Consider the following 22714-nt stretch of genomic DNA (forward strand, 5'->3'; position numbering starts at 1 on the left):
TAATAAATTATTAATCTCTGTATGTGCTAGCATATCGATATGTCTATACTACATTAAATCCCGGGTTGTTTTACGAAAGGGGACGCCTATCTGACAGCCGCGCCGCGGTGGTTCTCTCTCCCTTCTCTCTCTCTCTCTCTCTCTCTCTCTCTCTCTCTCTCTCTCTCTCTCTCTCTCTCTCTCTCTCTCTCTCTCTCTCTCTCTCTCTCTCTCTCTCGTCTCCTCACTCCTGGGTTGTTTTACGAAATGGGACGCCTATCTGACAGCCGAGCTCTCTCTCTCTCTCTCTCTCTCTCTCTCTCTCTCTCTCTCTCTCTCTCTCTCGCTCTCTCTCTCTCTTAATCCAGATACCGACTCCAAACCCTGAGTGAGTGCTCTGCAAGGCTCATTGGGTAGGTGTAAACCCACTTGCACCGACCAGTGATCCATAACTGGTTCAACAAAGGCCATGGTTTGTGCTATCCTGCCTGTGGAAAGCGCAAATAAAAGATCCCTTGCTGTTAATCGGAAAGAGTAGCCCATGTAGTGGCGACAGCGGGTTTCCTCTCAAAATCTGTGTGGTCCTTAACCATATGTCTGACGCCATACAACCGTAAATAAAATGTGTTGAGTGCATCATTAAATAAAACATTTCTTTCTCTCTCTCTCTCTCTCTCCCTCTCCACCCCCCCCCCCCCCGTCTGTCTGTCACTTTCTCCCAATCAGACACACACACACACACACACACACACACACACACACACACACACACACACACACTAGTATCAAAATAACCAAACGTTAGGACACCAAATAGCCGCAGTTTAAAAGGTTCTTATGTATTGTTAAACAAAAACTGATTCCATTCGTCTGTGATTGCCCGTTCTCGCTTGGATCCAGTGGCGTAGCCGGGGAGGGGGTGTTCAATCCATTAAAAATACATGTATATCTACAAGTAAAGTTATCTAAAATGTCATCTAAAGTAACAATTCTTATGCTATGCTGACCTCTATGTCTTTAGGATGCACCAATCTATTTTCAAACTATCTAGAAGAAATGTTACATCATATAGACAAAATCTATAATGCCTATCTGGCTGTGATAAATGGGCAAGTCGTAGTTATAACTGATGTTTTGGTAAAGACTGTGAAATCAGTTTTTATCATTCTCATTTTCTGTCTCTTCATAATGGAAAATTTGTTTTGTTTAACGACATCACTAGAACACACTGATTTATTAATCATCGGCTATTGGATGTCAAACAATTGTAATTTGGACATATAGTCTTAGAAAGGAAGCCTGCTAAACTGTTCTATTTGAGAAAAAAAAATATATAGCTGAAGAATAATACTAGTAATTGACATCTTATGGTGAGAAATGTTGGCGTCACTCGGTTATACATTTTGTTAGATAAATTGTCTTAGTCGACAAAATTCAAGGATAAAGTATATATCAATTACTAGTATATAGAGATAGAAAATAGGAATGATAAAACTATAAAGGATGGTTAAAAGGTTCTGAGCCCAACTATGATAAATTACGCTGACGGAGTTTATTGTTATTAGTTTTCAGCATAATCCCCTCCGCGGTTTACACACTACTGCCAACGACTATCGGGTGTCTGGATCACACTAGTATTGCAAGCTTCCTCCACAGCAGAAATAATATCATCATAATTTGCATAATGCTTTGGGAAGAGGTAGGAAGTGCCAAATCTGGTGATTACGGAGGATGATTAATAAGCTAAAAGCCACAGTCATACAAAGCAGCCATTGCAACAACAGGTGCATAGGTGTATTGGAACCAAGCGTGCTGAAACCTTTGTTATACTCAATATATTCCTTAACTTTCTCATGAGAAATGCCTACTGTATTGGTTATGTGATGTGTGGTGAGTTGTCGATCATCCATATATTTTATCAACATTTTCTTTAGTTGTGTCAAAATGGAGATTGTCCTGGTCTTGGATCATTTTCAACGCTCTCTTCTACTCTTGAACTCCGCTGCCCACCTCTTAACTGTTAACGGTGTCAAATAAGGGATAATCATCCCTTAAAGTTGATACCAATGTCGCATGGATGGCTTTTGGAGTCCTTCCAATTGGACATACTTGATGACAGCGCAGAAGCCAGTTTTGTCCATTATTTTCAACAGAGAATATCTAGACATTTTGATAACTGTAGAGATATGCTACAAGATTATGTATTTGGTTTAAATGCAGCATATGAACATAAAACATATTGTATTTAATACATGCAAACTGTTATGAGTGTACAATACATCATTCGTAATTAATACCAGAACGTTTCGGCCACCCTTCATATAAACACTAGTAACTGGTGACTTGCGTGCATATGTCCAATTATCACAGCAATGTTGGCATTGTGAACTATTTGATCCATGTCAAGCAATTTATATGTAGATTTTTTCGGGGAAAAGAATTGGTTTACCCTTAAATCGGAGCAGTTTTTTTCAAAATAATTATTTTAGGTGATACTTACTGTTTATCAACAGAGAATATCTAGACATTTTGATAACTGTAGAGATATGCTGCAAGATTATGTATTTGGTTCAAATGCAGCATATGAACATAAAACATATTGTATTTAATACATGCAAACTGTTATGAGTGTACAATACATCATTCGTAATTAATACCAGAACGTTTCGGCCACCCTTCATATAAACACTAGTAACTGGTGACTTGCGTGCATATGTCCAATTATCACAGCAATGTTGGCATTGTGAACTATTTGATCCATGTCAAGCAATTTATATGTAGATTTTTTCGGGGAAAAGAATTGGTTTACCCTTAAAACGGAGCAGTTGTTTTTCAAAATAATTATTTTAGGTGATACTTAACAGTGGTCATTTCTTTAGTTTTGCAACCATTTTGGAATCTTTTATTCATGCAGTGATAAAATTTATCTGTATTACAAAGTGATTACTAGAACTGAAATGCTTTCTATATATAAAAAAAAAAAAAAACCTTTATTTGAAGTATAAATTATTCATTAGAGAATATATGTAGAATGTAAGATATGGCCACTTCTTACTCTTGGTGGCCATTTTTATGATCATCTTGGATTGAAATGATAATGCAATATGTCAGTTAGCAAGAGGTTGTTAGAAAAGAATTTCTAGACACATAAAATTCATCCAATAACATAAAAATATCTTCCCAGTTGATGTAAAATGCGATAAATTACGATTTCCTTATTATAAATTACGATTTGCTTATATATTGGCGGCCATCTTGAATTACAATGATGTTGCAATACCTTAATTAAGTGGGGATAGTTCAAAATGAATTCCTGGTGAATGTTGACAATTGCATTTCAGTATGTGTGATTAAACTTATCTATATATTGACACATTAATATAGAGAAACGTTATTAAAATTTTCGAAAAATACCCCCTCTCTATTAAAACTAATTTTTTGACCTTAAGCTACTCTGCAGAAAAGTCCATCATGCTGTTTTGAGATCCAGATACATACACCTATCAAAAAAGTATAGTTAAGTTTGGTGCCCTCGGATGGTACCAATTGGTCAAATTTGGGGTCTTGGCTCGTGGACTATTTATTGTCAGCGGAGCTTTTCTAATACACATCCTCTGAATCAAGCCCTTTGACCTACGTCAAAGCGGTTGGTCTAATACGCGGATTAAAGGTTTACACGAATATACATTTGTGCTGAATATTTACTTATTTCGCTGTTATTCAACAAAATAATAAGTCAATCAAAGACACCGTGTGATCAGATTTATGCGAGTGTTAAAAGATTGTTATGAAATGTCTCGATATTTTCAAAAACATTTTGATTTATTTCAATGGTTGTGCGAGTTATCGTGCGTCCTACTTGTTCTTAAGACTATTTAGAAATAGTGTTTATAAATATTGAGTCTTCCTTCAAACTAATTTAACACACATTAAAATGATGCTGTGTATTTGGTGCGCCAATAATTTTGCCTATTTCTCACGGGGATCCTATAATACCCGTAACTGAATGAAACAAGATTATCCAAATATCTCTCCTAACTGTATATCTATTAGATCTCTCTGTATCGGGCAGTTTAAAACCCTAGTGGCTCGTCTAGGTATGATCAGAGATAAGATCTTATATAAAGTATATATAATATAGCACGTTTAGTTCACTAGAAAACACAACAAAACACAATACACTTTGGAATCTGTATTAATATTACGCTGACAAATGTACTGCCGCAGTAGTTAATTAACAACAACAAAATAATAACAACCCAGAACTGATCACTTAACTAGTTAATCTCTAGGTGTCTAGTTTACACAATATTCTAATCACTTCACCGTGACACAACACCCACACGTGTGATAATTGAGAAACGCTTCCAGGGGAACTTAATCAATAAAGGAATCACAACTCTATTCCTAACTTGGTTAATTTTTAATTAACCCTTGACTACTCATTCAGTAACCTTGTAATACAGAATTAATACTGGTACCTATCACAATAAAGACAATAACATACAGTTTACCTAGGTCCTCTAGGATGACTGGTTAAGCTTTAATAATTTTTAGAACAATGAATCCTACAGTTTACTTCGTCAGATTACCGGAAACACTGTCTAAATAATATTGGTATAATACAGTATTAAAATATTTAAAGTCACATCAATCACATCAAGGTTATACAACAGAGCAGAAATATATATTTACCAGTCCGGACGGACAACGTTCCCTGGGAGCCTTCCTATGTTTCTCCCTGATATCTCTAAAACCCTAGCTATTTGTTATAAAACCCGAATATCGCCTGGGGGCATATCATGTGAGTTTTCCACAGCCACCCAGACGACATATTTTTCTTAGATGGTCAGACATACTGTCGCCAGTTCGCCAGAAATCCTCCGGTCATAAACCGTTCTACCGGAGTTATTACGTAACTACTGGCCACATGGCCTCCGCACCTAGTCTGGGTGTGTATTGTGAACAGCTCGACCACCGTCACACGGAGGTATTACGTAACAATTAATATCGCCACAGGCGAAAAGAAATTAAGAGCATGTTCCGTCACACTATTAATTAATTAAATTAGCTAATATACACTTAACATTTTATTGAGACGAACGTTCAGTCCGTGCATTAGGCCATCCGTTATGTCGTATAGGTTGAACACTTTGAACTAAGATGATAAGCAGACGAAAGAATGGAAAGAAAGGGTCTGCATCTGTTTTTAAACTACAGTCATTTGGTATAGACACAACATTTTATCATATGATACAAATATTAGCTATGGTGTTATTGGGTGGGGGTGGGGGTGGTGGTGGGTGGTCCTGTACTGCTATTTTGACTGGAATGGTGCATATAAAACGTCCCTACTTCATTGCTACTAATGGAAAAACGTCGTCGCTTTCTTCTCTAACTCTGTATTTCAGAGTTACCAAATGTATGACACCCAACAGTCGACCGGTGATTTATAAATCAATGTGCTCTAGTGACGTCGTTAAACAAAACAAATTTTAACTTTGAAGTTAGTTTTATCTGGAACAACTTATATGTTTGAGAGTAATCACGTTACACTTAGGGAAAAGGGAGTTACTTATCAGTGTCTGACAAGGCCAACGCAGGGTCAAAATTGTCTATCATAGTCATTTTCAGACTTTGTGATAAACGTATTCATTTAAAGTTGGTTTTAACTGATATCACATCTGTTTAAGTATAACCAAGTCTGATGGTGCATTATGAACATCCTACTTGTGCATCCTATCATGTCCTATTATGTGTCTGTTGGCAAGGTGTAATAATATTTGGAGTTGGTGTCAACCGGTAAGTCTAATATTTAAGTATCACCTTTTTTTTTTCTCTTTTTTTTTTTTTTTTTCTTCTTATTTTTTTCTTCTTATTATTAGTATTATTAGGTGGGGTTTTTTGGGTGGGTGGGGGGGGGGGGGGGGGGGGGGGGAAACTTTACGAGTCTCCAATGATTATATGCAGGGTGTGATCACAGGAAGAAATCCAGTTTAGTATTTTGTAAGTTTATGTCACTGCTTGAATGCCCATATACTCAGATATTGTTACCGTGTTTGTTAAGAGTTAGAGTTCTTGGGATCATTTTCAATAGTTTGGAAGCCAATGTCAATTTGAATATTTATGTAAACCGATATAAAGGTGACGCCAGATGATACGAGTGCCTGGTATGAGACTAGTAGATTGTGATAAAACAGACATTGCGATTTTACCGGTTGCGATGCAATCGGTTATTCTTGTACGAGGCACTCGTATCGTGTAGCCTCGCCTTAAGATTATTTGGTAGCGTCTGTAGTTTCTTGTAATTTCAGCTCCACATATTTTGAAAATGTTAAATTTATGTTTGAATTTTTTAAATAATTAAATTAAAAATGTTTATGTCTATCTTATAGACTTTTGATAGGATATAGTTCTGAAACTCTGTGGGGCAGTCTCCACAAACTTAATAGAGAGATATTTTGGACATTTTGAATTTTTATTAAATTTATTTTTAACATTGAAAATTTAGGTCGATCTTCTCCTTTTCATCGAATAGTTCTAAATCTTGATATTATGATTCTCCTGCGCAGTTTCCACAAAGTAATCTAGATATATTTTGGAAATTTTGAAATTGTAAATTTGTATTAAATTAAAACATTTTAAATACAAATTTAAAATTTAAATTTAAAAGTTTAATTTATATTTTTATAGAGGTTTGATTGGATAGTTTAAAACTATCAAAGGAAATCTTCATAAACCAATAGTCCCAGGAACCAATTTCACAAACCATCGTAAGTTTACGTCTGCGACTAGCATTTTTACCGGTCGTACGTTTACGTGTGTTTGGCATCTATTTCTCACAGAAAATTACATCATTATGGAAGATGGAGCATTCTAAGGACAAAGGAAAATTAATTATGTGTACTTCTAACTATATTTATTATATTATGATAGTAATAAGAATAGTGGTTTAGTCGTAAATTTACGTTTACGTGCAAAATCATGCTTACGATGTTTTGTGAAATTGGGCCCTAAGTGATATTTGAATGTTCGAATTTTTAACATTGAAAATTTGAAAGTCTACTTTCTACTAGAATAGAAATTTGATTGTTCTGGAATTCTGTAAGCCTACAATGATTCTCTGGGGCAGTCTTCACTAACTAATGGTGAGATATTTTAGAAATGTTGAATTAGTGCAGTTCTATTAAATTAAACAATTATAAATAGAAAGTTAACATTAAAAGTTTAATTTTGAAATACAGTATAATGAACCTCAGTGGCAGTCTTCACAAACTATTTGTTTTAGAAAATTAAAAAAAAGTTTGTTTTGTTTTGTTTAACGACACCACTGGAGCACATCGATTATTTAATCATCGGCCATTGGATGTCAAACATTTGGTAATTCTGACTCGTAGTCATCAGAGGAAACCCGCTACATTTTTTCTAATGAAAGAAAGAAATGTTTTATTTAACGACGCACTCAACACATTTTATTTACGGTTATATGGCGTCAGACATATGGTTAAGGACCACACAGATTTTAAAAGGAAACCCGCTGTCGCCACTACATGGGCTACTCTTTCCGATTAGCAGCAAGGAATCTTTTATTTGCACTTACCACAGGCAGGATAGCACAAACCATGGCCTTTGTTGAACCAGTTATGGATCACTGGTCGGTGCAAGTGGTTTACACCTACCCATTGAGCCTTGCGGAGCACTCACTCAGGGTTTGGAGTCGGTATCTGGATTAAAAATACCATGCCTCGACTGGGATCCGAACCCAGTACCTACCAGCCTGTAGACCGATGGCCTAACCACGACGCCACCGAGGCCAGTCTTTTTCTAACGAAGCAAGTGATCCTTTATATGCATTTTCACACAGACAGGAAAACACATACCACGGCCTTTGTCCAGTTGTGGTGCACTGATTGGAACGAGCAAAAACCCAATCAGCTGAATGGATCCACCGAGGTGGTTCGATCCTGCGACGCAAGCACCTTAAGGGAACACTCAACCGACTGAGCTAGGATCGTACTGACGGGGGTGGGGTGATTGAGATGGAGGGCGCAAAGCAAAGTTTCTAGGGTGTTCGGGGGTATAATCCCCCGTGAAATTTTGAAAACCTGATGTCCTAAATTGCAATTTCCTGCATTCTACAAGTAAAATTCCTCTCTGTCTTAACATTTACTACCAATAATATATTTTATTCAGAATTATTGGGTGAGGGGAAGAGTCCCCAGCCCCCCTGTTCCACCGTGCCTGCTGAAGCTCGATCAGTGTAGGATCGATCCCCGTTGGTGAACCCATTGGGCTATTTCTTGTTCCAACCAGTGCACCACGACTGGCATATCAAAGGCCGTCGTATGTGCTATCCTGTCTGTGGGATGGTGCACATGAAAGACATTGCTGCTAATAAAAAATGTAGCATGTTTCCTCTAGGACTATCATGTGTAAAAACAATTGTTTATCAAATGTTTGACATCCAATAGCCGATTGTTCATAAATCAATGTGCTTTAGTTAAGCAAATCAAAACTTTATACATTGTACAGCATTACCTAGCTCGAATCACCTCTAGCCCCTCCCTTTGATTATTTGTTGTAGGGTACCCTACCACAATTTTTAATAATCACAGGAAAGGGCTAGAGGTGACTCGAGCTAAGCATTAACGCGAAGGCGTTGATCTATAATTGCGTTTGAAGTGATTTTGTGGTCCATACTTCCATGAATGCCAAAATATTATCACATCCATTTTTTTTTTTAATTCCAAGGGTATATTTAATTAATCAATATAAAACACTATGAAAGAACTATTGAACACTTTATCCAGAAAATTAATGCATGGCACAAGGGGAATTCCTAATATGCGGTTAGTACCGGTGTAAACGGAACGCAGGTCCGTAGGACCTCGGTTACTAGGAACAGTAGTCCTATCGGACCTCCATAGCTTAGGAACCATAGTCCTACCCGGACTTTCATACCTGATTTATTTTTAAGTTGTTTTTATCCTAGAACTTGTATTCCTACCGGACTTAAATTCCTTCTACAGTGACAGAAATACAAGTCCGGCAAATTAGATGTCCGTTTGTTATACTCTGCAATTTGCACGAGCTGCCAGAAAGACACGAGAAAAAAAGTGAGGTTTTGGCAGCCTTCCCTCGTAGTGTGATGGATAAGTGTACGAGTCTCTTGAGATTATTGTAGGTTCAAATCTCTATGTCAAAATATTATTTTTAAGTTTGAGTATAAACTTAATAATTTTTTTACGTCATAGACTTGTGGATCAGATACGTGAGTGAATTTTTGTAATCGTCTTATGGCCCGATCACACTGGCCCGAATGCCATTCCGTTTGTTTTCCGAATAGGAATTTGGGTGTTCGGGGAGCGAACGGATCATATTCGGAAAGCATTCGGTGTGTTCTAGGAGCATACTGGCTGTTCGGCTCCGTACGGATGCATACGGAACGGTATTCCTTAGCTCCAAAAATTTGTTGTGCATGTTCAAAATAATTTTCATCGACCATCCGAATGTGGCGTCCATGTGATTCGGGAAGTATTCGGGAAGCATTCTTGGAGCATACGGCATGTACGGAAAACGTTCGGGAAGCATGCGTCTAGTTCTTGGTGCATTCGGAATGAAAATTTGGAGGTGCTGGGTTCCGGACATAGAACATGACGAACCCTTTCCGAACGCTTTTTGAACCCTTGCGGAAAGCATGCGGAAAGAGTTCGGTCCAGTCTAGGTCGATTCGCCGTGTTCTGAAATAATTCGGAAAGCATACGGAAAGCGTTCGGAAAGGAAACCTTTCGAAGTCAACATGCCTGAAGTATTCGGTCTATTCTGAAAGCATTCTGAAACCATACTGAAAACATTCGGAAAACAAACGGAAAGCATTCGGTGATATATTGGGGGAAACACATTCGGAGGGACATTCGGCCAGTTTAAAAAATCACACCACTTTCGTATACGGAAAACAAACGGAAGCTCATTCGGGCCAGTATGATCGGGCCATTACATTTTTGTTAGCATATTGAAGTAGGACGAATATCTTGCTTTTTTCAGAAGTATATAATGCAACTACAGATATAAAGTAGGCTATGTGTTTATGTGTTCAACACGTAGAAATATATATCGAAAAATCAATATGTAGCCCAAAATGGTTTTAAATATATATATATGAAAACTGGTAACTCCAAAAAACTTAACATTTCGCGAACAGCAAAAGACAATTTCTGTATATACCAACATAATTTTTAATAATATGTTTTATAAGTTTATATTTTGATGGTAAATCACGATCTGATTATTTGTGATTTGCTTAATCTTTGTCCGATCGGACTTCTATTCCTCGGAATCCTAGTCTGTCGGACTTGTATTCCTAGGAATTTAAGTCTGTGGGACGTGGATTCCGAGGAATGTAAGTCCGTGGGACTTTTATTCCTGGTACTCCTGGTCCACAGGACTTTCAATCCTAGTATTCCTAGTCCTCTGGAATTTATTTCCGATATTTTGCTTATTACATATATATATGATTCCTGAAAATCCCTGAAATAAAACTTTAAAAACTACTTAGTTCTAGTAGTTAGTACTAATAACTAGTACTATAGTGACCAGTTAGGCCCTACTACAATATAAAAGTGTTGGGGGGGGGGGGGGGGGGAGAGGCAATGGACACTTTCGGGCAAAATTAGCTGGCCTGAAATCTTCACCATGTATTTCTATCATTCTACTCACAATATTAGTTGTAATCCATGTAAAAATGCAGACTGATTTGTTTGGAATCCTATATAGCGTCTTAGTAGTAATGCGAATATAAAATTATATACGTTGTGTTCCAGATTCGGACATTTTCGTTTCATTCGGGCAATAAAAATCAGCCTGCCCCCACCCCACCCCTACTCCCCAAAAGGGAGCCTGAATGCCTATTGTGACCAAAACTGTCAGGTATAAAGTGTCATGAATAGTTAGTATGTTTAAAAATATCTTTGTAAATTGTGTGTGCATATTATTGACAGTATGATAATTGTTCAAGGGTTACTGTTTTTTCTTAGTCGGTGTAGTGGCCCATTGAGCTGCTAAAACCCACTATTTCTATTAATTGATAAACCTTAATAAAAATTAATTTTTGAAAATGAGCAAAATTGACAAAGCAGGCACATGTTCAGTAAATTATGCAGGGGGGAGGTCTAGTCTGTGGCAGGTAGAAATTTGTTTTGAAGAGGAGTAGTATTAGGGCCTGCCGGGCGCCATGACCTACTTTCCGTGACCTTGACCTTGATGACGTCACGGCCTTGTCACGTGACTTCGTCCTACTGACCCGGCCCTGACCTACTTAGACTGACCATGACCTACTTAGACTGGCCTACTGTACCGTGTGCAACGTCCTACTGACCCGGCCCTGACCTACTTAGACTGACCCTGACCTACTTAGACTGGCCTACTGTGCCGTGTGCAACGTCCTACTGACCCGACCCTGACTTACTTAGAACAATAACGTGTTGAGACATTAACTGTTTCAAACACGTGTGAGACACATGCATGTTTTTGTCATAACTGTATGTTTTGTCATATATTTTATGTACTACATTTTTGTTGTTTAGTAATAAAATTTTGTGTTGTATCCTTCTGTTATTTATAAATAGCGTGACTTTGTGACATGTATGTCAGTTGAGAACCATGTCTCGGTGGGAAAGGTACCTAGAGTCTATTTACTACGATGTAAAACATCCTGGGAGTTATGCAGGTCCTAATAAACTGTATCAAGCTGTTAAAGCAGAGGGTAAATTAAAAATTCCTCTGACACGTATTAAATCATGGTTGAAAGGTCAAGAGACCTATACCATGACACATCAAGTGAGGCGAAAGTTTCCACGTAATACCTATGTTGTGGAAGGGTTAGACAGTCACTGGCAATCCGATCTAATGGATATGATCAGTTTGGCTAAATACAATGACGGGGTGAGATACCTCATGGTGATCATTGACCTGTTCTCCAGGTACCTGTGGGTGTTACCACTCAAGTCGAAAACGGGGAACGACGTGGTAGATGCTTTGACAGAATTCTGGAAATTTAGAGTCCAGAAAACCCAAACTGTTTCAGTCCGATTCAGGGTCAGAATACAAGAACCATAAGGTCAAAGCATTGCTGAAATCGCATGGCATAATGTAGCTGTTTGCTCTAAATGAAACCAAAGCAAGTTATGCCGAACGGTCATTAAAACCATCAAAATGCGTCTCTATCGCTACATGTTAAACAACTTTACTTACAAGTACACGGATGTTCTAGAGAAAGTCGTCTATAGCTATAACCACACCAAGCATCGAATGTTAGGTCAAACACCAGCCAGTGTCAACCAAACGAATGAAGAAGAGGTCCGTCTGTTTCAGTACCTGATCAAACCTAAAAAGGCAACCCACAAAAACAAGTTTACATTTAACATAGGTGACAAAGTACGAGTCCGTCATCTTCGGGGCACCTTTGATCGGGAATACCAAGAGAAATGGTCTAGCGAAATATTTACCATTGAGAAAAGGTACTGGTCTCAAGGTAAAGACTTGTACAAATTAAAGGACTGGGGACATTCTATGCAGCTGAACTTCAAAAGGTGACTGAGAATCCTGATCAACTGTACCGTATCCAAGACATTGTGAAAAGGAGAACTCGTAACAAACAGAAAGAAGTGTTGGTCAAATGGCTTCACTGGCCTAAGAAGTACAATTCGTGGATTCAAGAAGCAGACGTTGTTCGATATCAGACAGTATAAAAGACCTCAGCACATGTTTGACTTTTCATTATCATGGAAGAAATTGTAGAGACACAACCTCTGTCAAGAAGTCATTCGGGTGATACCTGGACATTTTTTGGTAAACGTGTTGCCAAATCGGAAACGGTATTTTTCTCTCAAATCATCATCATATACGTGGTGGTGATTACGTGTATCATCAACTTATCTCTCGATCGAAGTAATTCTAACTTGTGGACAGCACTACTCAGCAGTAGCTTGGGTTATTTGCTGCCAAATCCCAAGATCAAAACGAATAAGCACCATGGATAAGTACATTACCATTCGAAGTACAGACAGCACGTCTTACTTTCCCGACAACACACACTGGTCTTTTAGAGTCAATCTATATGACAGACTACATCTCGGAAAAAAGTGGGTGGTAGCAGCCACCGAAATCACCATTCAGAACTGGGATGTTTCGAGAAAATCAGACAGCCATGACATTTACGTGTGTTCCAACATCTGCTACAGCTCACACGTTGGAGAAAGAAAGGAGCCCTTGCTGAGACGCATCTGTTTGATGGGGAATAAAAAGGAAAGATCTTTTGTGTTTCCAAACTATCATTACGTACCCATGAGACTGGAAGATGTGCAGATCGTGGACATCTATATACAGTACGCAGATGGCAATCCAGCCTCATTTATCACAGGACCAGTGACGGTGACAATGCACGTAAAGCCGCAGCCTTTTTGGTTTTGAAACATGGCTGAATACGTTCTAAAACATTACAATTATTTAAAACTGATGACGAATATTCACGATTACCATATGACTCTGGGATTACTGAATGATATGAATGAAGAACAAATGTTGGCCTTGGTGGAGATCGTTCAAGGGTTGCTGGACGGACGTATTCACGTCGGAGCAGGACAGAAACGTCGATTTTTACAGTCTAACAATGAATATCTGAACATGATGAAAATGCTCGTATCACCTGCCGTGATGAATAGAACTAGAAAACGTATATTGAAACAAAACACCCTTTTGTTAGCCTTCATTTAGGACGACAGTCACCTGGATCAGATGAAAGCAAAGACCGTATGGTCAGTGGTCACGGATAGCTGGAGATATGCAGGATCTCTATAAATAGGATGTTTGTCACAAACCATCATCATTTGAGATAGAACCTTCAGAGGAGCAACATGTCAGACCAGTACAAGCTGTACGTTCCCGACGTGGACAAGTGGACCCGTTTCTACAAACTGCAGGCACAAGGCAAACTTCAACCTCACTTCGAAATTCAACGTGGTGGGCAAAGTCAGATCATGTACAGTGTGGATTGATGTCTAGAACTCTATGACCCTACATGGAAAAAAGAAAAAGAGGAACAGAACAAACCCCCGGCTATAAAAGGGGGCATGGCAGTTTCAACATCGTCAGTTCACGTCGAACACTTCAACAGTCAACAACATGAATCAGTGTCGCATTTGCGAAAAAAAATATGTTTGGACCCACGACCTAACTCGGCACGTACGAAATAAACATGGACTCTTGGAATCTGACAATAAGTCTTCCCAACAGCAGCAGCAGCAGCAACAGCAACAACAGCAGCAGCAGCAACAACAGCAGCAGCAACAACAGCAGCAGCAGCAACAGCAGCAGCAGCAGCAACAGCAGCAGCAGCAGCCCCTAAGATTGTTACATCCGTTCACCATGATCGTGTCGGGACCCACGTCGTGTGGAAAGACATTTTTGTTGTACAAACTGCTAAGGGATGGTAAAATCCAGCCGCCTCCCCAGCGCATCATCTGGCTCTACAAACGATGGCAACCCCTCTATGATATGATCAAAAAGGTTGCTCGAGTGAAATTTGTTCAAGGCATACCCGAGAATTTGGAAAAGGATCGTTATTTGGATTCGAGAGTCAGAAATCTCATCGTGTTGGACGACCTGATGTCTACAGCTGGAAAAGACCCTCGCATCACCGACCTGTTCACGGAAGGAAGTCACCACAGAAACCTCTCTGTGATTGCCATCAACCAGAACCTCTATAACAGCAAGGACCCGACACAGAGAAGAAACTGTCATTACTTGGCACTGTTCAACAACCCCATCGACAAGCAGCAAGTCCTAACCTTGGCACAGCAGATGTATCCTGGAAATACTCGTCATTTCATGCAGCGGTTTGAGGAAGCTACCCACAGGCCCTACGGATATTTCTTGGTGGACTTGAAACCGACCACGCCCGAACATTGGCGCCTTCGACCTAATGGTTTAGAGACGGGGCCGTCCGAATGGTATAAAAGCACGAACGTAACGGCGAATGTCTCAGAAGAGTTGCAGCCACCGACGGAGAAAGAGCTCTACGTGCAAATCATGCAAAGAAACTCATTCAAAAGAAAACTACCAGGCATACCCGCCTATGAAAGTAACGACGAAGAAGAAGATGAGGTGGAACCCTATCTGAAAAAAAGTCAAGAGGATGCAGTCTTGCGATACGTGTGGTCTGGTCTTTAAAGACGGTAGCGACTTGCAGCGACATCTGCGATTTAAAACGTGCGAGGAGGGAAATGGAGAGCTGTCGCCCGACCTGGAAAACGAAGGCATTCGTCTCACGGTGGAACGTGAATTCGACATCAATCATGACTATATCGAAAGCAAGAGAAAACGCTACGAAGAAAAAAACATGTCCCAAGATGCCATCGAAAGAAACATGAAGACTTTACAATGGAAGTTATTTAAAGACACGTACTCTCGCTTTCTGACCTATATGCATTACTTTGACAAAGGCCCCAACACGAGGAAACTTCTACAGTCTGTGAATCCTAACCGAGATGTCAGACCACAGATTCGTTCTAAATTAAATCAGTATCGTTCCTGGATCGGCGAATATTTGGACGAAGTAGACGACGACGATACCGATGATGATGATACTGATGAGGACGACGAAGATGAAGAGAAATGAACACTCATATTATTCACATGTCGCCCTTAAGGCCTCTCGATGTAACACAATGTGTGCCCATTTTATATATGTGTCAGTGATTTGTAATTTAGAAATAAATGAAAAACCAAACCATTGCGTTTGTTTTTTGTGTTTTTTACTCTATGACTAGATTTGTGATTGGATATTTCTACCGCTACTTCATAGCAGCAAGAGCTGTGTGTACAAGACAGAACATACCACGACCTTTGATATACCAGACATAATACACTGGTTGTACTGGCTTGTACTCTAGGGAAATACTTGTGTTTAAAATGCAGTTAAAAGATCATAGGTTAGGTTGGAGCGTTGAGTTGCAGTCACGCGTTCTTTCTTCAAAGCAATGGGCTGGAGTGTTTCACTCTCTTTCACACACACACACACACACACACACACACACACACACACACACACACACATTCCTTTCTTCTCTTAAACATTCCTTTCTTCTCCTTAACACATATGCCTTTCTTCTTAACAAACATTCCTTTCTTCGAGACAAATATGTCTTTCTTTCCCTATGACTAAAACAAAATAAATATTTGTGTTCAATTAATCTTTATTTTACAAGGAAGGAAATGTTTTATTTACTCAACATTTTATTTACGGTTATACGGACATATGGTTAAGGACCAAACATATATTGAGGGAGGAAACCCGCTGTCGCCACTTCATGGGCTACTCTTTTTGAATAAAAGCAATGGATCCTACACTATCCCACAGACAGGATAGTACATACCACGGCCGATGTCCAGTTGTGGAGCACTGGCTGGATATAGCCCAATGAGCCCACCGACGGGTATCGATCCCAGACCGACCGCACATCGAGGGAACACTGAGTTACGTCCCGTCCCCACAGGGTTATTAGAGGCTGCTTGAAAAAACATCGTAACATAATAAATAAATAAAAAAAAAACAAATAAATAAACTTTCAATAACTAACTCATAATAATAAAACTATTAGGAAAAGGAACTCAATACCCTCAAAAATGTATTTTAAAAAAGAAAGAAAAAAAAGACAGGAGTGTTTGAATGAATGTGTGTGATAGGTATGACCAGTGTCTCTCCGCTCAAAACGATGGACGGATGGATGTAGGAACTGTGTTTTGTTTTCACTACAATATATATTGTCAATGATTTGAAAATTTCAAATTTCAAATTTCACTGTAAATCCACTGTATATCAGTCATGCCTAATTGTGGGGACCATGCAAATTACATTGATCACCTGTTGCAAAATTGTTAGATGTGTACATGATGGGTAGCATTGAACCATGAACGTGTCCCAAGGACAGAATTCTCCATGTGTGGTCAGCATCTCCATGGCAGAACCATTGAACAACACAATCTCTGTATATTTAATAGGTTACATCTCTAAAGGTATACTAGTTTTAAATCTTCTCTGTATACATGGTACAGTTTTAAAGCGTAAATGTCCTTATATATGAGTGTGAATATATATATGTACCCTAAAATCTAATATAAATTAATTAAACTACTGTTTAAACATGAAATGTTAAATTTCAAAACAACCTACTTATACAGACCCCCGCCCTACAGGTGATATATAGGCTGATTGTACAAAGGTGAAAGGAGGCTGCTTTAAAAAATTCGTAACATAAAAAATAAATAAATAAGCAAACAAATAAATAAAAACAAATAAATAAACTATAAATTATTAAAAAAAAATTAAATAATAGAAATTTTTTAATTTCCCCACTTCAGATACGAACGAGGTACCTTCCGCGCTGGACGCGAACTCGTTCGCAGTTGACTACTTCACGCATGTAAACAAAGCCTGTCATTCAAACCACATATACATATATGCGAGCGGCGAAGCGCGTTCTTTGGGTATGTTAAAATGGTTTAATAATCTTGCTAGCGCGCGAGACATAGTGGGACGAGAATTCTATTTTACACCTATTTAAATCATTTCAATTTTCACGTCTTTAAGAATGTAACTTCTAGTTCTGAAGAATATTGTCACCGACAAGAAAATAGGATACCACCGCTTCCCGGATGTAAGCAGTGTCCGTGATAACCATTCAACATTTAGTGCGCTAAAATTAAACACACTACTTCGCGTTGGGCTGAGTCCTTAGAAGTGGTTTTGTTTAACGACACCACTAGAGCACCTTGATTTATGAATCATCAGCTATCGGATGTCAAACACACTTCACAGTTTTAGAGAGGTAACCCGCTACACTTTCCCATTAGTAGCAAGGGATCCTACACTTCCCACAGACAGGATAGCACGGGCGTTGCTAAGTACGACGGATCGGGGCCGGGCTAAATAGGTCAGGACTAGACTAAGTAGGTTGGGGGGCGGGTCAGTAGGACGTTGCACACGGCACATTAGGCCAGTCTAAGTAGGTCAAGGTCAGTCTAAGTAGGTCAGGGTCAGTAGGACGAGGTCACGTGACAAGGCCGTGACGTCATCAAGGTCAAGGTCACGGAAAGTAGGTCTTGGCGCCCGGCAGGCCGTAATACTACTAAGAGGAGGGTTTAGACCACGCCCCCCACCCCACACCCAACGTACACGCGCCTGCAACATTATTGACAAAAAGGCACAAACTTAAACATTATATAAGATAATTTATATAACGCAAATATCAAATTTTTATAGTTGAATTATTATTATTATTATTATTATTATTGTTATTATTATCAAATACCAGTATATAATGTCTAACAGATAATTGTGTTGGTATATCACATTGGCAAGTTATACTTATCTGCGAATTTTGGAATTTTGAATGGAGCAATTAATATGCCAAAGAGAAAAGGTGCGCAGTTTTGATTGAGGAAATTTGGCGCAATTTTGAACGGTCGGTCAAAAAGGAAAAAGGCAGAGCTAATATAGGTTTTGACATTAGTGAATCGAGAGTAACTCGTTATTTAGACCTTTACGATGCTGTGGTGTCTCCCTAGGTTGCCCAAAGGGCCCTTAGAAAGGGCCTGACCTCTTCTGGTCGTGGCATGACAACCCAGTTGGTGCATGGCTTAGGATCTCATTAAGTACTTCGCGGCCATGTCAGTTTCTCGTCAGAATTGCCATCTGATCATAAGGAACAGACGTAATTTTCCGACAACTACAAAGTATGGGATATTGGTGACCAGTATAAGATGAATCGAGTGACGAGAAAAATCTCAAGGCCCAGTTGTTCAAAGCATAGTTAAATTAACTCTGAGTTAGTCTTTTAATTATTTTTGCACAGATATAAAATAAACTTTATTCAGGTAGAACAAATAAAACGTTCATTACACTTACTGTCTTGGCGTCGAATTTTTTAACTTGCACATTTAAATCTGCTGCTATGTTAACAACATTTGACCAATGGGCCTAACATTTTCATTGAAGGTGGCACATGTCCACATAGTAATGAATACGAAATTTCAGTCCCCATATTTTACAAATACCAACAACAACTAACCTATTGTCCTGGATAGACAACCCAGATAGCTGAGGTGTGTGCCCAGGACTGCCTGCTTGAAATTTAATTGGATATAAGCACGAAAATAAGCTAAAATAAAATGCAATGAAAATGACAGAGGAAACCCGCTGCCGCCACACAATGGGCTACTCTTTCCGATTAGCAACAAGGGATCTTTTATATGTAGCATTCCACAGGCAGGATAGTATATACCATGGCCTTTACTACATCAGTTGTTTTTACACGCCCGTCTATGATGGGTCGTATTATGGTATGGCGTATCCGTCTGTTAACGTTTTCTTGTCCGGACCATATCTTGCATACATATGCATACAGGACCATCAAACCTCACATGCAGGAACAAATTGGGATGGCGGTGTGTCACGTATTATTACTAGGTCACTGTGACCTACTTTTCACGGTCTACTGCACATAACAGTAAATCCTTGTCCGGATCATATCTTGCATACAGATGCATACAGGACCATCAAACCTCACATATAGGAACAGTTTGGTATGGTGGTGTATGGCATACAATTACTAAGTCACTGTGATACAAATAAATCAAATAATTTGTCTCTATTCTGAACATCATAGGAAAATCTTGTTTAGTCTTTGAAGAAGTCAGGACTTCATTAATCAGACAGCACCTTCTCCAGTGGATATGGTATCATCAGTAGTTGTTCAAAACAAACTGTTCATCCATCCCATTCCAAAAATGTCACATAATTGAATCATACCCGTAACATATTCATTAATATCTATGATTTTCCCATCAAACTCCTGACGGGCATATCATGTACCTCACCGGTACTCTTGTTAGCACTGGATGGGACGAGAAATGGCTTAATGGGCCCACCGACGGGAATCGACCCTAGACCAACCGCACACCAGGCTACCGCTTTATCACTGAGCTACGTCCCGCCCCTTGAAGATAGCATTCATAATCGTATTTCATCATTTACTTTATTTCATCATTTCTTAGCGTTAATATTATTGAGTAATCAACTGTTTAATTAGGTACATAGAGGCTACTTCATGTTTGTTTGTTTTTTGGAATACGATTTTTATGTCAACAAGAGATGTATGAAAAACATAGTGCGAGTTGACATAAAAATTGTATTCGAAAAAACATCATGAAATGGTCTTTTTTAAATATATATACGCATGTACTACTTTCCTAATTTTTGACAATATCTTTCGCTTTTTGTTAATATATTTTGCTTATCCTATCAAAAACACGTAGATTTAACGTCATGATATATTTCTTCCGATGGAACTTTTCCAGAAAATTTACTTGACCATAGACTTTTTAAAAGAAATTTGAATAAAATTTAACTTTATTTAATTATTAAATTAACATTTATTTAATAATACTGCTGTACAAACATACCTGACAAAGCGATCCTAAAAACCCCCACAAAAAAACACCAACCCACAAAAACAAAACGTACTGAACAGTTAAATTCTTACAATTAGTCCAAGGGTGGGGAAGAGGGGGTGGGGTGGGATGGTGTGCTTATTTAACCCAAAAGGTCCAAAAGGTCCGAGGGCCTGATATACGTAGTTTATGAAATGGGGGTTTCTAGTTGTCAAATCTATTCCGATTTTTAAAAATGTTGATGTTTTTAATAATGTTGAAATTTACAACATGAAGGAATTAGAGGTAAGGATAACTAAAATGTCTGTAGTTTAGTCAATATACAAGCTAGAAAAGCAAATGACCCCTTATGTTAACGCTACTGGTCTCTACTATCTATTCATTACATTTCAAACAATGTATTTTAATTAGGTCAGCAGAGGTCAAAAGGTCACAATTTTGGACCGGCGCTTAAAATCTGGGCCATTTTTTGTTAAACTTCTCTCTCATTTTTGTAAAATGTGGTTTTTCAAATATTTTAAACTATTTTCGTATACTTCTGTGTAGATGGAAGAGGAAAACAGCAGAACTAGTTTACTGGTTCCGACTTATATATACTCTTCAAAAGAAGAAACGCAAAACCACATTGTCGTAACATTTGGAGAATTGATTTAATTATTGAATGGTGAGTCCGATAATTACCAAATGTTGCAGGATTGTTCACAATTCACTCTAGTCCATTGTGAGTAAGTGATAGGACACACCACCAAGGTCAAGGTCATCTGGAGTCAATACCGAGTGTGGCCTCCGCGTGTGTTGACAACTGCCTGGCACCGCCTGCCCATTGAAGCAACCAGAGTACGGATGACGTCCCGGGGGATGGTGGCCCACTCGGCCTGCAAGGCTGCTGCCAGCTCGGGCAGGGTCTGGGGCTGTGGTTGTCGCTGTCGGAGGCGTCGGTCCAACTCGTCCCATAGATGCTCAATTGGGTTCAAATCCGGTGATGTCGATGGCCAAGGAAGAAATTAATGTTGTTGTTCTGTAGGAAAGCCGTTGTGAGACGTGCTGTGTGAGGCCTGGCGTTGTCATGTTGGAACACTGCGTTGGCGTTGGCCATAACTGGAACGATGTGTGGCCGGAGGATCTGGTCAATGTAGCCCTGTGCATTCAGGTTGCCCTGCACGTGGACCAGGTCAGTTCTGCCAGTGTGTGAGATGGCTGCCCACACCATGACACTACCCTCGCCGAATCTGTCCACTTCCTGCACGCAGTTTGCCGCACAACGTTCACCACGACGCCTATACACGCGACATCTTCCATCATGACGTCGGAGCAGAAATCGGGACTCGTCACTGAACCACACCTGTCTCCATCGCAGTTGAGGCCATTGTCGATGAATCTGGCACCACTGCAGTCGGAGTCGACGGTGTTGTGGTGTTAAGATGACACCTCGAACTGGACGTCTGGCACGAATTCCTACCTCACGTAGGCGGTTCCGTACGGTCTGGTCGGATATCCTGCGCAAACCTGGTATTGCTGCGGCTGTGGAGGTGGCAGAAGTCAATCGTTCCCGAAGGTGGCGTACTCGGATGTAGCGGTCCTGCCCGGGGGTAGTGACCCGTGGTCGACCGGATCTAGGGAGGTCACGTGTTGATCCATGTTGCTGGTAACGGTCCCACAGTCTGGAGATGGTGCTTGGGGACACATGGAATGCCCTGGCAACGGCCGTTCTGGATTCGCCTGCGTCTAGTCGGCCGATGGCATTGTTTCTCTGCGGTTCACTGAGACGTGGCATGTCCTGGATTGTCAACTGTCGGCCAGATACAGAGGCCAGGCAAGCGAACACCCTGCACTTTTATACTGTCGGTGTTCATGTTGCACGTGCAGACAACGCACGTGCAGTGGTGACATGGTTTGCACGTGGCTGCGTTTTTGCGAATATTCACATTTTGGAACTTTATTGTACAGTAGCTGCGTTTTATCGAATGTAACCGTGGGAATGTGTTTGGGACATGCAATGACATTATATTCACAAAGCATGAACCGGTAGGAAACATAAAATCGGAGTTATAACCCATTTGTACCCTTTTGCGTTTCTTTTTTTGAAGAGTATATAATGACATGATTTCCATGATATGACAGTGTGTCAGAATTTCCAATATTTAAGGGTGGTGGAAACATAATGCCTTGTAACTTTGAAACTTTTAACGGTATGATTATATATTACCACTCAAATTGAAGATGACAACAT

This window comes from Gigantopelta aegis, chromosome 10 (assembly GCF_016097555.1).
Source record: "Gigantopelta aegis isolate Gae_Host chromosome 10, Gae_host_genome, whole genome shotgun sequence".
NCBI classification, from domain to species: domain Eukaryota; kingdom Metazoa; phylum Mollusca; class Gastropoda; order Neomphalida; family Peltospiridae; genus Gigantopelta; species Gigantopelta aegis.